This window comes from Mytilus galloprovincialis, chromosome 4, assembly GCF_965363235.1.
Source record: "Mytilus galloprovincialis chromosome 4, xbMytGall1.hap1.1, whole genome shotgun sequence".
NCBI classification, from domain to species: Eukaryota; Metazoa; Mollusca; class Bivalvia; order Mytilida; family Mytilidae; genus Mytilus; species Mytilus galloprovincialis.
The window spans coordinates 53,940,551-53,953,704 of record NC_134841.1 but is presented as its reverse complement, the minus strand read 5'-3'; the positions used below and the strand labels follow the sequence as shown (position 1 = coordinate 53,953,704).

General features: G+C 33.9%; 1 long non-coding RNA gene across 3 annotated transcripts; it reads right to left on the bottom strand.

Annotated features, from left to right (window-relative positions):
- Window positions 1-2,431: 2,431 nt before the first annotated feature.
- LOC143072440 (uncharacterized) lies at window positions 2,432-11,994 on the bottom strand. 3 transcript variants are annotated; one of them, XR_012977183.1, is made up of 3 exons: window positions 11,697-11,994; window positions 9,536-9,643; window positions 2,432-2,582 (listed from the first exon to the last, which is right to left on the bottom strand). It is a non-coding gene; the product is annotated as an uncharacterized LOC143072440 (long non-coding RNA). The 3 variants fall into 3 exon arrangements; XR_012977184.1 differs by lacking the exon at window positions 11,697-11,994 and adding an exon at window positions 11,565-11,688; XR_012977185.1 differs by lacking the exon at window positions 11,697-11,994 and adding an exon at window positions 11,531-11,636.
- Window positions 11,995-13,154: the final 1,160 nt, after the last annotated feature.

The following is a 13,154-nucleotide window of genomic DNA, read 5'->3' as shown; positions in this document are numbered from 1 at the left end:
CATTTTCTTTGTTCAGTGGACCGTGAAATAGGGGGAAAAAACCTTCTTTGGCAATAAGCTTAGAAAAAAACATATTATTGGAAACATATGTACTAAGTTTCAAGTTTATTGGACCTGACCTTCAACAAAAACTACCTTGACCAAAACATTTAACCTGAAGCGAGAAAACGGACGAAGGAGCAGACGCATAGACCGGAAAACTAATGCCCATTTACTATCGTAGGTGGGGCATAACAAAATCAATCATGATTTTCTGCCAATATGCACATTCACAGAGCATGTCCTAACTATCTAAAAAAATCATGAAACTCTGTTGTGGTCTTTAGACAGATTTTATGACAAACTGTTGTAGGAGTATATAGAAAATCAATGAATTGATAATTTCATAATTTCCTCATTATCTACAAAGATTTATAAAACTCTGTTATGTGGTTTCAGAGGAGTTGCAATAACGAGAACAGGACTGACAGACCGATGGATCAAAAACATTGTACCATAAAGAACTTTGTTTGGTTTGGTATAATAAAGGTTCTGCTAAATAATGTAAGGCTGAGATAAATTAGTCATTTGGTCACACCAGTTTTTTGGCGAGGTTCGTTTTGTTCAGTCTGTGATGTTCTTTGTTGTGTTTTGCATTCTGTTGTTTGTTTTTTAATCTTTCTCTTTTTTTCCCGTGGTTTTGTCAGTTTATTATTGACTTATGTGTTTGAATAAGCCTTTAGTATCTTTCGCCTCTCTCTTCGGTCAATTTGATTATGTGGGACATACAGATTTAGACCCAAACTTGTCTCTGATTGTTTCGTGATTATTGCAGATGTAAATCATACTATAAAATTGAGTATGGAAATGGGGAATGTGTCAAGGAGACAACAACCCGACCATAGAGCAGACAACAGCCGAAGGCCACCGATAGATCTTCAATGTAGCGAGAAACTCCCGCACACGGAGGTGTCCGTCAGCTGGCCCCTAAACAAATATGTATACTAGTTCAGTGATAATAGACGTCATACTAAGCTCCGAATTATACACAAGAAACTAAAATTATAAATCATACAAGACTAACAAAGATCAGAGGCTCCTAACTTGGGACAGGCGCAAAATTGCGGCGGGATTAAACATGTTTTTTGAGATCTCAACCCTCCCCTATACCTGTAGCCAATGTAGAAAAAACAAACGCAAAACAATACGCACAGTAAAACTCAGTTTAAGAGAAGTCCGAGTCCGATGTCAGAATATGAAACAAAAGAAAATAAACAAAATGACAATAATACATAAATAACAAAAGACTACTAGCAGTTATTGACATGCCAGAACCAGACCTTAATTAAACTGATTGAAAGATTATGTCTTCATCATATGAATATCAGCCACAATCCCACCTGTTAGGGGTTAAGTATTATACCGTCATGAAATATACAACCCTCTTATTTACAATATCATTTGATCAACACCTATTTACAAGGGTCTATTTGATATGATTTTTCTCATTGTTGAAGGCTGTATGGTTGCATATAACTGCTTACATCCACTTTATTTGAACTTGAGTGGATACATGTAGGGGTCTCGTTGGCAATCATACCACATCTCCGTATTTTTACAGTATTGTATCAGTACTGTTACCTAATAACAGGACAAAACGAGACAGCAATTTGACAAAACTAAAGACATACATACTTGATTTTACTTCTCTAAAGATATAAACAAAATTTTCATAGTTCGTATCTGAACATGTACACAGCCATGGGAATTTTAAGGGACTATATTTCAGTGTGCATATATTTAGTAGCTAATCTAGCTACTTCCTGTTTATCAGACCGGTACCTTAGAAAAGAATTGTGACAATATATCCAATCTTTTCAAAAACCAAAGACTAACGTCACTAGGAGCAGCAGTTAGCTGTCATAGATACTCTAGATAGAAAGATAATCTGCCACTTTTATAAAAGGGACTACACATAGTTTTTGAAAGGGTATAATCGGTTTGTGTCGAAATTACTTTCTTTAGTCCAGAAACTCATTTGTGCTAAATGGTAATCTCCACCCACATTTAGGACTGGCAGTTATTTGTAGTTTTTATCAACAGCTTGCACTTTTTCTAAATTATATTTGCTTCTTTTAAGACTGACCAAAACTGTTTTTTTACCATTGTGGTTTGATTAAGGTAGTGTATATCAAACAGCTGTTGGAAATATTTTGGACAACCCTCTTATTTACAATATCATTTGATCAACACCTAGTGGTCTTTGGTGGTATCTCGCATAACATTAATAAGGTCTTTTTTAAAAGGCAACTTGAAATTATTGGTCCCATATTTATGTGCTATAGCAAATGTATGGGCTGCTGATCTGCATATATGATAGCAATATATTATATGTTTTCAATGACCCCTTATTTCTTCACTCCACTTTATAAGATAGAAATAAATGTTATTCCATATTTTATTGTTTTTTTTTAAGGTATCATAATTTAGACATAAAGACAAAACTAAGCACAGTGAAAAAAGTCTACTCTGTCCTGTAAAGTTTGAGATGTTTTTGTTGTTCAATCTTTGTCACTTGTATGGAAACACTAAATCTTGATAACCTACAACAGAAATATTATCACTTTTATTTCAATTCAATTGTTGTAGTTATCATGCATGTAATAGAGAAAATGATAAATTAGACCAGATCTCCACATTAATAATATCAAAACTAGAGGTTTCAATGAGCCTGTGTCACTCACATGATACTTTTATTTACAATTGATGCATGATACAGAAATTGAACATACCAACCGTCAGTGTTTACCATACAATACAGTACTTTTATACACTGTCTGTATACAGTATTTGTTGAATTTTGTCCATACCTATCGTCGATGTTTGACATAAAATACAATACTCCTATATACCGTATATCAACAGTATTTGTCTATACCTACCGTCGGTGGTTAACATACAATATAGTGCTCCTATATACCATCTATCAACAGTATCTGTCTATACCTACCGTCGGTAGTTAACATACAATATAATGCTCCTATATACCGTCTATCAACAGTATTTGTTTATACCTACCGTCGGTAGTTAACATACAATATAGTGCTCCTATATACCATCTATCAACAGTATTTGTCTATACCTACCGTCGGTAGTTAACATACAATATAGTGCTCCTATATACCGTCTATCAACAGTATTTTTCTATACCTACCGTCGGTGGTTAACATACAATATAGTGCTGCCATATACCGTCTATCAACAGTATTTGTCTATACCTACTGTCGGTAGTTAACATACAATATAGTGCTCCTATATACCATCTATCAACAGTATATGTCTATACCTACCATCGGTAGTTAACATACAATATAGTGCTCATATATACCGTCTATCACCAGTATTAATTTTGTTTATACCTACCGTCGGTAGTTAACATACAATATAGTGCTCCTATTTTCCATCTATCAACAGTATTTGTCTATACCTACCGTCGGTGGTTAACATACAATATAGTGCTCCTATATACCGTCTATCACCAGTATTTGTCTATATCTACTGTCGGTGGTTAACATACAATATAGTGCTCCTATATACCGTCTATCAACAGTATGTGTCTATACCTACTGTCGGTAGTTAACATACAATATAGTGCTCCTATATACCGTCTATCAACAGTATTTGTCTATACCTACCGTCGGTGGTTAACATACAATATAGTGTTCCTACAATGTATATACCGTCTATCAACAGTATTTACTATACCTACCGTCGGTGGTTAACATACAATATAGTGTTCCTATATACCATCTATCAACAGTATTTTTCTAAACCTACTGTCGGTAGTTAACATACAATATAGTGCTCCTATATACCGTCTATCAACAGTATATGTCTATACCTACCGTCGGTGGTTAACATACAATATAGTGCTCCTATATACGGTCTATCAACAGTATTTTTCTATACCTACTGTCGGTAGTTAACATACAATACAGTGCTCCTATATACCATCTATCAACAGTATATGTCTATACCTACCGTCGGTGGTTAACATACAATATAATGCTCCCATATACCATCTATCAACAGTATTTGTCTAAACCTACTGTCGGTAGTTAACATACAATAAAGTGCTCCTATATACCATCTATCAACAGTATATGTCTATACCTACCGTCGGTAGTTAACATACAATATAGTGCTCCCATATACCGTCTATCAACAGTATTTGTCTATACCTACCGTCGGTAGTTAACATACAATATAGTGCTCCTATATACCATCTATCAACAGTATATGTCTATACCTACCGTCGGTGGTTAACATACAATATAATGCTCCCATATACCATCTATCAACAGTATTTGTCTATACCTACCGTCGGTAGTTAACATACAATATAGTGCTCTTATATACCATCTATCAACAGTATTTGTCTATACGTACCGTCGGTAGTTAACATACAATATAGTTAACATACAATATAGTGCTCCTATATACCATCTATCAACAGTATTTGTCTATACGTACCGTCGGTAGTTAACATACAATATAGTGCTCCAATATACCGTCTATCAACAGTATTTGTCTATACCTACCGTTGGTGGTTAACATACAATATAGTGCTCCTATATACCGTCTATCAACAGTATTTGTCTATACCTACCGTCGGTGGTTAACATACAATATAGTGCTCCCATATACCGTTGATGTCTATCAACAGTATATGTCTATACCTACCGTCGGTGGTTAACATACAATATAGTGCTCCTATATACCATCTATCAACAGTATGTGTCTATATCTACCGTCGGTGGTTAACATACAATATATTGCTCCTATATACCGTCTATCAACAGTATCTGTCTATACCTACTGTCGGTAGTTAACATACAATATAGTGCTCCTATATACCGTCTATCAACAGTATTTGTCTATACCTACCGTCGGTGGTTAACATACAATATAGTGCTCCTATATACCGTCTATCAACAGTATGTGTCTATACCTACTGTCGGTAGTTAACATACAATATAGTGCTCCTATATACAATCTATCAACAGTATTTGTCTATACCTACCGTCGGTGGTTAACATACAATATAGTGCTCCTATATACCATCTATCAACAGTATTTGTCTATACCTACCGTCGGTAGTTAACATACAATATAGTGCTCCTATTTACCGTCTATCAACAGTATCTGTCTATACCTACTGTCGGTAGTTAACATACAATATAGTGCTCCTATATACCATCTATCAACAGTATTTGTCTATATCTACCGTCGGTGGTTAACATACAATATAGTGCTCCAATATACCGTTGATGTCTATCAACAGTATTTGTCTATACCTACGGTCGGTAGTTAACATACAATATAGTGCTCCTATATACCATCTATCAACAGTATATGTCTATACCTACCGTCGGTGGTTAACATACAATATAGTGCTCCTATATACCGTCTATCAACAGTATTAGTCTATACCTACCGTCGGTGGTTAACATACAATATAGTGCTCCTATATACTGTCTATCAACAGTATGTGTCTATACCTATTGTCGGTAGTTAACATACAATATAGTGCTCCTATATACCGTCTATCAACAGTATTTGTTTATACCTACCGTCGGTAGTTAACATACAATATAGTGCTCCTATATACCATCTATCAACAGTATTTGTCTATACCTACCGTCGGTGGTTAACATACAATATAGTGCTCCTATATACCATCTATCAATAGTATTTGTCTAAACCTACCGTCGGTGGTTAACATACAATATAGTGCTCCTATATACCATCTATCAACAGTATTTGTCTATACCTACCGTCGGTGGTTAACATACAATATAGTGTTCCTATATACCATCTATCAACAGTATTTGTCTATACCTACCGTCGGTGGTTAACATACAATATAGTGCTCCGATATACCGTCTATCAACAGTATCTGTCTATACCTACTGTCGGTAGTTAACATACAATATAGTGCTCCTATATACCATCTATCAACAGTATTTGTCTATATCTACCGTCGGTGGTTAACATAAGATATAGTGCTCCTATATACAGTCTATCAACAGTATTTGGCTATACCTACCGTCAGTGGTTAACATACAATATAGTGCTCCTATATACCGTCTATCACCAGTATTTGTCTATACCTACCGTCGGTGGTTAACATACAATATAGTGCTCCCATATACCGTCTATCAACAGTATTTGTCTATACCTACTGTCGGTAGTTAACATACAATATAGTGCTCCTATATAACATCTATCAACAGTATATGTCTATACCTACAGTCGGTGGTTAACATACAATATAATGCTCCCATATACCGTGTATCAACAGTATTTGTCTATACCTACTGTCGGTAGTTAACATACAATATAGTGTTTCTATATACCGTCTATCACCAGTATTTGTCTATACCTACCGTCGGTGGTTAACATACAGTATAGTGCTCCCATATACCGTCTATCAACAGTATTTGTCTATACCTACTGTCGGTAGTTAACATACAATATAGTGCTCCTATATACCATCTATCAACAGTATCTGTCTATACCTACCATCGGTAGTTAACATACAATATAGTGCTCCTATATACCATCTATCAACAGTATTTGTCTATACCTACCGTCGGTGGTTAACATACAATATAGTGTTCCTACAATGTATATACCGTCTATCAACAGTATTTACTATACCTACCGTCGGTGGTTAACATACAATATAGTGCTCCTATATACCATCTATCAACAGTATTTGTCTATACCTACCGTCGGTAGTTAACATACAATATAGTGCTCCTATATACCGTCGATCAACAGTATTAATCTATACCTACTGTGGGTAGTTAACATACAATATAGTGCTCCTATATACCATCTATCAACAGTATTTGTCTATACCTACCGTCGGTGGTTAACATACAATATAGTGTTCCTACAATGTATATACCGTCTATCAACAGTATTTACTATACCTACCGTCGGTGGTTAACATACAATATAGTGCTCCTATATACCATCTATCAACAGTATTTTTCTAAACCTACTGTCGGTAGTTAACATACAATATAGTGCTCCTATATACCGTCTATCAACAGTATATGTCTATACCTACCGTCGGTGGTTAACATACAATATAGTGCTCCTATATACGGTCTATCAACAGTATTTTTCTATACCTACTGTCGGTAGTTAACATACAATACAGTGCTCCTATATACCATCTATCAACAGTATATGTCTATACCTACCGTCGGTGGTTAACATACAATATAATGCTCCCATATACCATCTATCAACAGTATTTGTCTATACCTACTGTCGGTAGTTAACATACAATAAAGTGCTCCTATATACCATCTATCAACAGTATATGTCTATACCTACCGTCGGTAGTTAACATACAATATAGTGCTCCCATATACCGTCTATCAACAGTATTTGTCTATACCTACCGTCGGTAGTTAACATACAATATAGTGCTCCTATATACCATCTATCAACAGTATATGTCTATACCTACCGTCGGTGGTTAACATACAATATAATGCTCCCATATACCATCTATCAACAGTATTTGTCTATACCTACCGTCGGTAGTTAACATACAATATAGTGCTCCTATATACCATCTATCAACAGTATTTGTCTATACGTACCGTCGGTAGTTAACATACAATATAGTGCTCCAATATACCGTCTATCAACAGTATTTGTCTATACCTACCGTTGGTGGTTAACATACAATATAGTGCTCCTATGTACCGTCTATCAACAGTATTTGTCTATACCTACCGTCGGTGGTTAACATACAATATAGTGCTCCCATATACCGTTGATGTCTATCAACAGTATATGTCTATACCTACCGTCGGTGGTTAACATACAATATAGTGCTCCTATATACCATCTATCAACAGTATGTGTCTATATCTACCGTCGGTGGTTAACATACAATATAGTGCTCCTATATACCGTCTATCAACAGTATCTGTCTATACCTACTGTCGGTAGTTAACATACAATATAGTGCTCCTATATACCGTCTATCAACAGTATTTGTCTATACCTACCATCGGTGGTTAACATACAATATAGTGCTCCTATATACCGTCTATCAACAGTATTTGTTTATACCTACCGTCGGTGGTTAACATACAATATATTGCTCTTATATACCGTCTATCACCAGTAATTGTCTATACCTACCGTCGGTGGTTAACATAAGATATAGTGCTCCTATATACCGTCTATCAACAGTATTTGGCTATACCTACCGTCAGTGGTTAACATAGAATATAGTGCTCCTATATACTGTCTATCACCAGTATTTGTCTATACCTACCGTCGGTGGTTAACATGGAATATAGTGCTCCTATATACCGTCTATCAACAGTATTTGTTTATACCTACTGTCGGAGGTTAACATAGAATATAGTGCTCCTATATACCAAGAGGGATAACGGATCTGCATCTAGAATATATCATGCTGCCCTTTTTTTGGATTTTTAAAATTCTTGTTATCCATCAATTTTTACATTCATCCCAAATAATACAACAGTAGTCAATTAGGGGCAGAACACCCATTGTATTATGTTTTCTTGCAGTTATATAAAAAAAAATGTATTTAAGAAAGATGGTATATTCTGGATGATATATTAGCACAACCTTGGTCAATTTGATTTCTCCAGTTACTTAGTGGGCTGTCAATTTTGAAACTAATATTTTTTCACATGAAGAATTTTGTAATACTTTAATTTATTATCAAGTTTGGTTGAAAAGTCTGAATAGTTTCTGCTTTGTTCCAGTAATCAAACATTTTGTTTCATTTGCATCTATGAACATGTTATTCATTTTACACCACTCTTCAACCCTGTATAAATCTTCTTGAACATCATCATTTATATTTTCTAGATGTTTCCCCCTGATTTATGAATAGTGGTGTCATCAGCATATACAACGATATAGGTCTGTTTCACAATTTTTAATGCATAAGGGAAGGTCATTTATAAATAGCACAAACAATAGAGGACAAGGTATAGAACATTGGGGAACACCAAATTTTACATGTTGTTGTTCAGAGTTAACATTACAAATGTATACCTTTTGTTATTCAGGTACGACTTAAAAAAACTAACAGTAGTCTCACTAAATCCATACATGTCGAGCTTTAAACAAAGAAAGTCATATTCTACCAAATCAAAAACTTTTTTTTAAATTTTAATAAAATTGCTAGGTTTAAATTACCATCTTTCATTTCTTGCAACCATGTGTCAATGATATTAAATAAATGTCAAGCTCAATCCAGTATATATTCCAAGTTATGGACAAATGATAATGCTATTAAAAATACCAAATCATAACCAGTGCTTTTCTCTTTTTCTATTTACAGTATATGACTAGGTAATAATGATTACTTTTTTCAACTATTTTCATACCTTTTTGTTTCCTCTGCTTTTGTATCAAGGGCATAATTGTTTATGGCAAACTAAGCATCTGCATAATCAAACTATTCCTAACTATACTCTACCTCAAATTCTGGAAACTGCAGAATTTTTGTCATAGCAGTCTTATGGTAGCTGAACTATTTCTATTTTTTGTAAATCTGGATTAATAAGTCTTTTGTCACATTCTGGGGCTATAGAAAAAAAACATTACAGAATTATCAAAATTATGTGTGTATAATGTTTGTGTACAGTCATTCAACTAAAAAAGGACAAAAATTATTTTTTTGTGTATAAATAAATAATTGTGATTTTAATGTCTTAATATTATAAAAAAAACTTCAAAAGATTAAATTTAAATTATAATCTAAACATGAAAGACCACATATAAATCAACCTTTTACTCAGATTTATATCTAAAACCAGTTATAACTAGCTATAATATCTTTGACTTCACAAATATCATCATCTAATTTTACAAATCAGTATTTATTTGGTGGCACTTCCTGCACACTAAGTATGTTATGCCTTAGGTTTAATTTTGATGCAATCACATTTCAGAACTGTCTTGAACTGTTTTAATGAATAAATTACAGTTTTAAACTCAGTTTAGGCTGACCTGAGGTCAATAGTCTTAAACAATGTCATCAAACTATCAGTTTTACTGTAATATATTGATATTGTGACATTTATGGGAAAGAGCATATGAGTTAGTCATATTGGTCAATACAATGGAAAGTTTACGGTAGGTCTTTTCACCACCGAACACCACCGCACACCGCCGAACACCACCGAACACCCCAAAAGTTTATTATTTTGTCTTTAATCGTTATCAATGGGAATTAAATATAATATTTAAATTATTAATTCAACAGATCAGAAGATTTAAAGTCCAAATATCTACAGAAAACAAAAAGGAAGTCTTATAACACCCCACTTTTTGAACTCCGCTGACCCTCATGATCGAACACCTCAAATATACTTTTTTCCATTTTTTCTTCTTCTAACTCTTCTATAAAATAGTTGTACCAATAATCCAATAATAATAAAAGAGAAAAATCTAATTTGGCTTTAAAATTAGAAAGATCATATCATAAGCAACAAGTGTACTAAGTTTCAAGTTGATTGGACTTCAGCTTCATCAAAAACTACCTTGACCAAAAACTTTATACTGAAACGGGACGAACGAACGAACGGAGGCACAGACCAGAAAACATAATGCCCCTCTACTATCGTAGGTGGGGCATAAAAATATCAAAATCTAACCAATGAACAGAGATCCAGGATACACACATATACATGTAACACACATAATGTAATCTGGAAAGTGATGAATCCAGAGACGCTTTTCCTTATATAGATTTTCGATTTTAACATAAAAATGATGCCCATAAAATTGAAAAATCGATTAAATTATATATAATTTAATTTATTTTATCGTTTTATTGGATAATATCAAAGTTTTTCTTAGTGGTTGGTGGGTTTTCAGGTGTTCGGCGGTGTTCGGTGGTGTGCGGTGGTGTTCGGTGGCGAAAAGACCCACCCGAAAGTTTATAGCTGAGACTACTATAACACTATGTGTTATACTAGTAGTCTCAGTTTATAACTATGTTAATGTTAATTATATACATGACATAATAATTAAATCATTTAAAAAACTATTCCAAAGATTTCTCTCAAATCATGTTTACATTTTTTTACAGAAGAGTCTGTCTGAAATATATTCAGGGGTAGTCCAAATAATTATGACTTCTTAAAAAGCTATGTTATGGGGAAAAGGGGGGGGTCCTATTATGTTTTTTTCATACAGGAGGAAGACGTCAAAGCAAAAAAAAACCCAACAAAACAAAATAAAATAATAGCCTGTCAAGACGTCCTTATATCATAATAATTTGGTCTAATTTTGGGATAATACATTTAACTTCCTTTGATGTCGGGGAGGGGGAAAGTTTTGACGATTAATTATTCTTGAAACTAACCATTATTATTTCTTATTGTTACTTTGTTAAGCGAGCGCGATGTGTGGTTCTCGAGTTATTTAAAAAAAAGGGGGGGGGGGGTTGTTACTATATCAAATTTACCCAGTTTGGAGACAATAAATATTTAAAATCTAACCATAAACTCCAATGTTCCTGCTTTTTTAGCAGAACAAACACGATGGCATTCTCAGCCGTCTCTGTTATAATCAATAGTTAACTCATATCTTCTTCCAGGTTATTTCTTATTATCAGCTGTCTATCTATTTACCATGTTTATGTTAAACTGGTCCGTAATTCCATCGTAGTGTATCGATAAGTGAACACAACAGGGATCCAGTTTATTAAACGTCTGTAAACCGAGGTATATAATATACAAGGTTCCTGAGTCAGTAACCGTAACTATCACCGTGCTTTGTGCGCATGCGCAAGAAACACCAACAACAAGGATAAAACAGGGTACATAGTTCCGTAATTTCGTATATTTTTCTTATCTTCATACTAAAGAGCTCCAAAAGTAGGCGTGCTTAGGTGCACTGGGCGGGTCTAAAAACCGACTCTCGGTGGTTAACGTCTCTCGATGGTTAACTTTAAGTGCCTACCCTGTTTCTATGGCTGGTAAAAGTTAATTGTGTTTTCACAATTAGAGATTGTTTCGTCTTTTATATTTGTTTATATTTATATAAGAGTACGAATTAAAAAGATATTTTATAACTTGAAGATTAAAGACGAATTTCAGTAAAAAGGCCGATTAGAGTAGGTACAAACACAAGTGGATAAAAAAAATACATACCCTTAAATTTCGCCGAAAAGAAGTCCATGGAAAGATAAAAGATTTATCTTGTGAAAGCCAAAATTTCTCTTCTGCCCCCTGCATCAATATTTAGAAAAAAAATCCTGAAAATGGGCAAATATTTTATCGCAAATAAAAGTCGGGTATACCTTTTCAAATTTGGGCGTTTTTGAGTTTACTGCTTTGTCCAAAAAGCATATAAAACAAACAGAATTGATATAACATTAGCTTCGGATTCCATTATTTTCATATTTAAAGCATAAATATTGACAAAAAGCTTTAGAAATCATGTGATTAATGAATAAAATATATGGGTCAAATGACATGCCTTTGCGATGAGTCAATACGGCATGTAGTGGAGTGACAGATCAAGAAAAAGGTGCTTATTTTACGACTTTAATGGACCGGCATACCTGCAGGCTAAAAACGATTTTTTTGCAAAGCAAATACCTTAAGCTAACTTTTTTGCCCGGTCGTAGACATTTAATACGGTGCAGTTTTTTTATAAAATGGAAAGAAAAAAGACATTTGGATTTTGTTGTTAAATTTCAAGATGAGAACAAATTTAAATGTTGTTACTTTTTTTTGTCTTTTGACATATGATTTTGCATTTTATACAGAGTTTTTTCTTAATTTTGTTCATTTTCACTCAGTTTAGAGAAAGCACACTCTGTATTATTTAAATGAAGTGGTTACAACATTTGTAAATTTAAATGACAATGATATTTTCATGATTTTCCGAATTAAAATGTTTTAAACTTACTATTGTAAAAGTTTCTAAGCCATTCCAAGTCAGTATTTCGTATGAATTAACTTTAGTGAGGATTTTTAACTTTGCATTTAATTCAATGAATATGAAATGTACCTTTTCGTTATTCTGATGCTCATTGAAAGATTGAAGTAATCTTTCTAAACTTCCTGTCGACCAACTGCGAA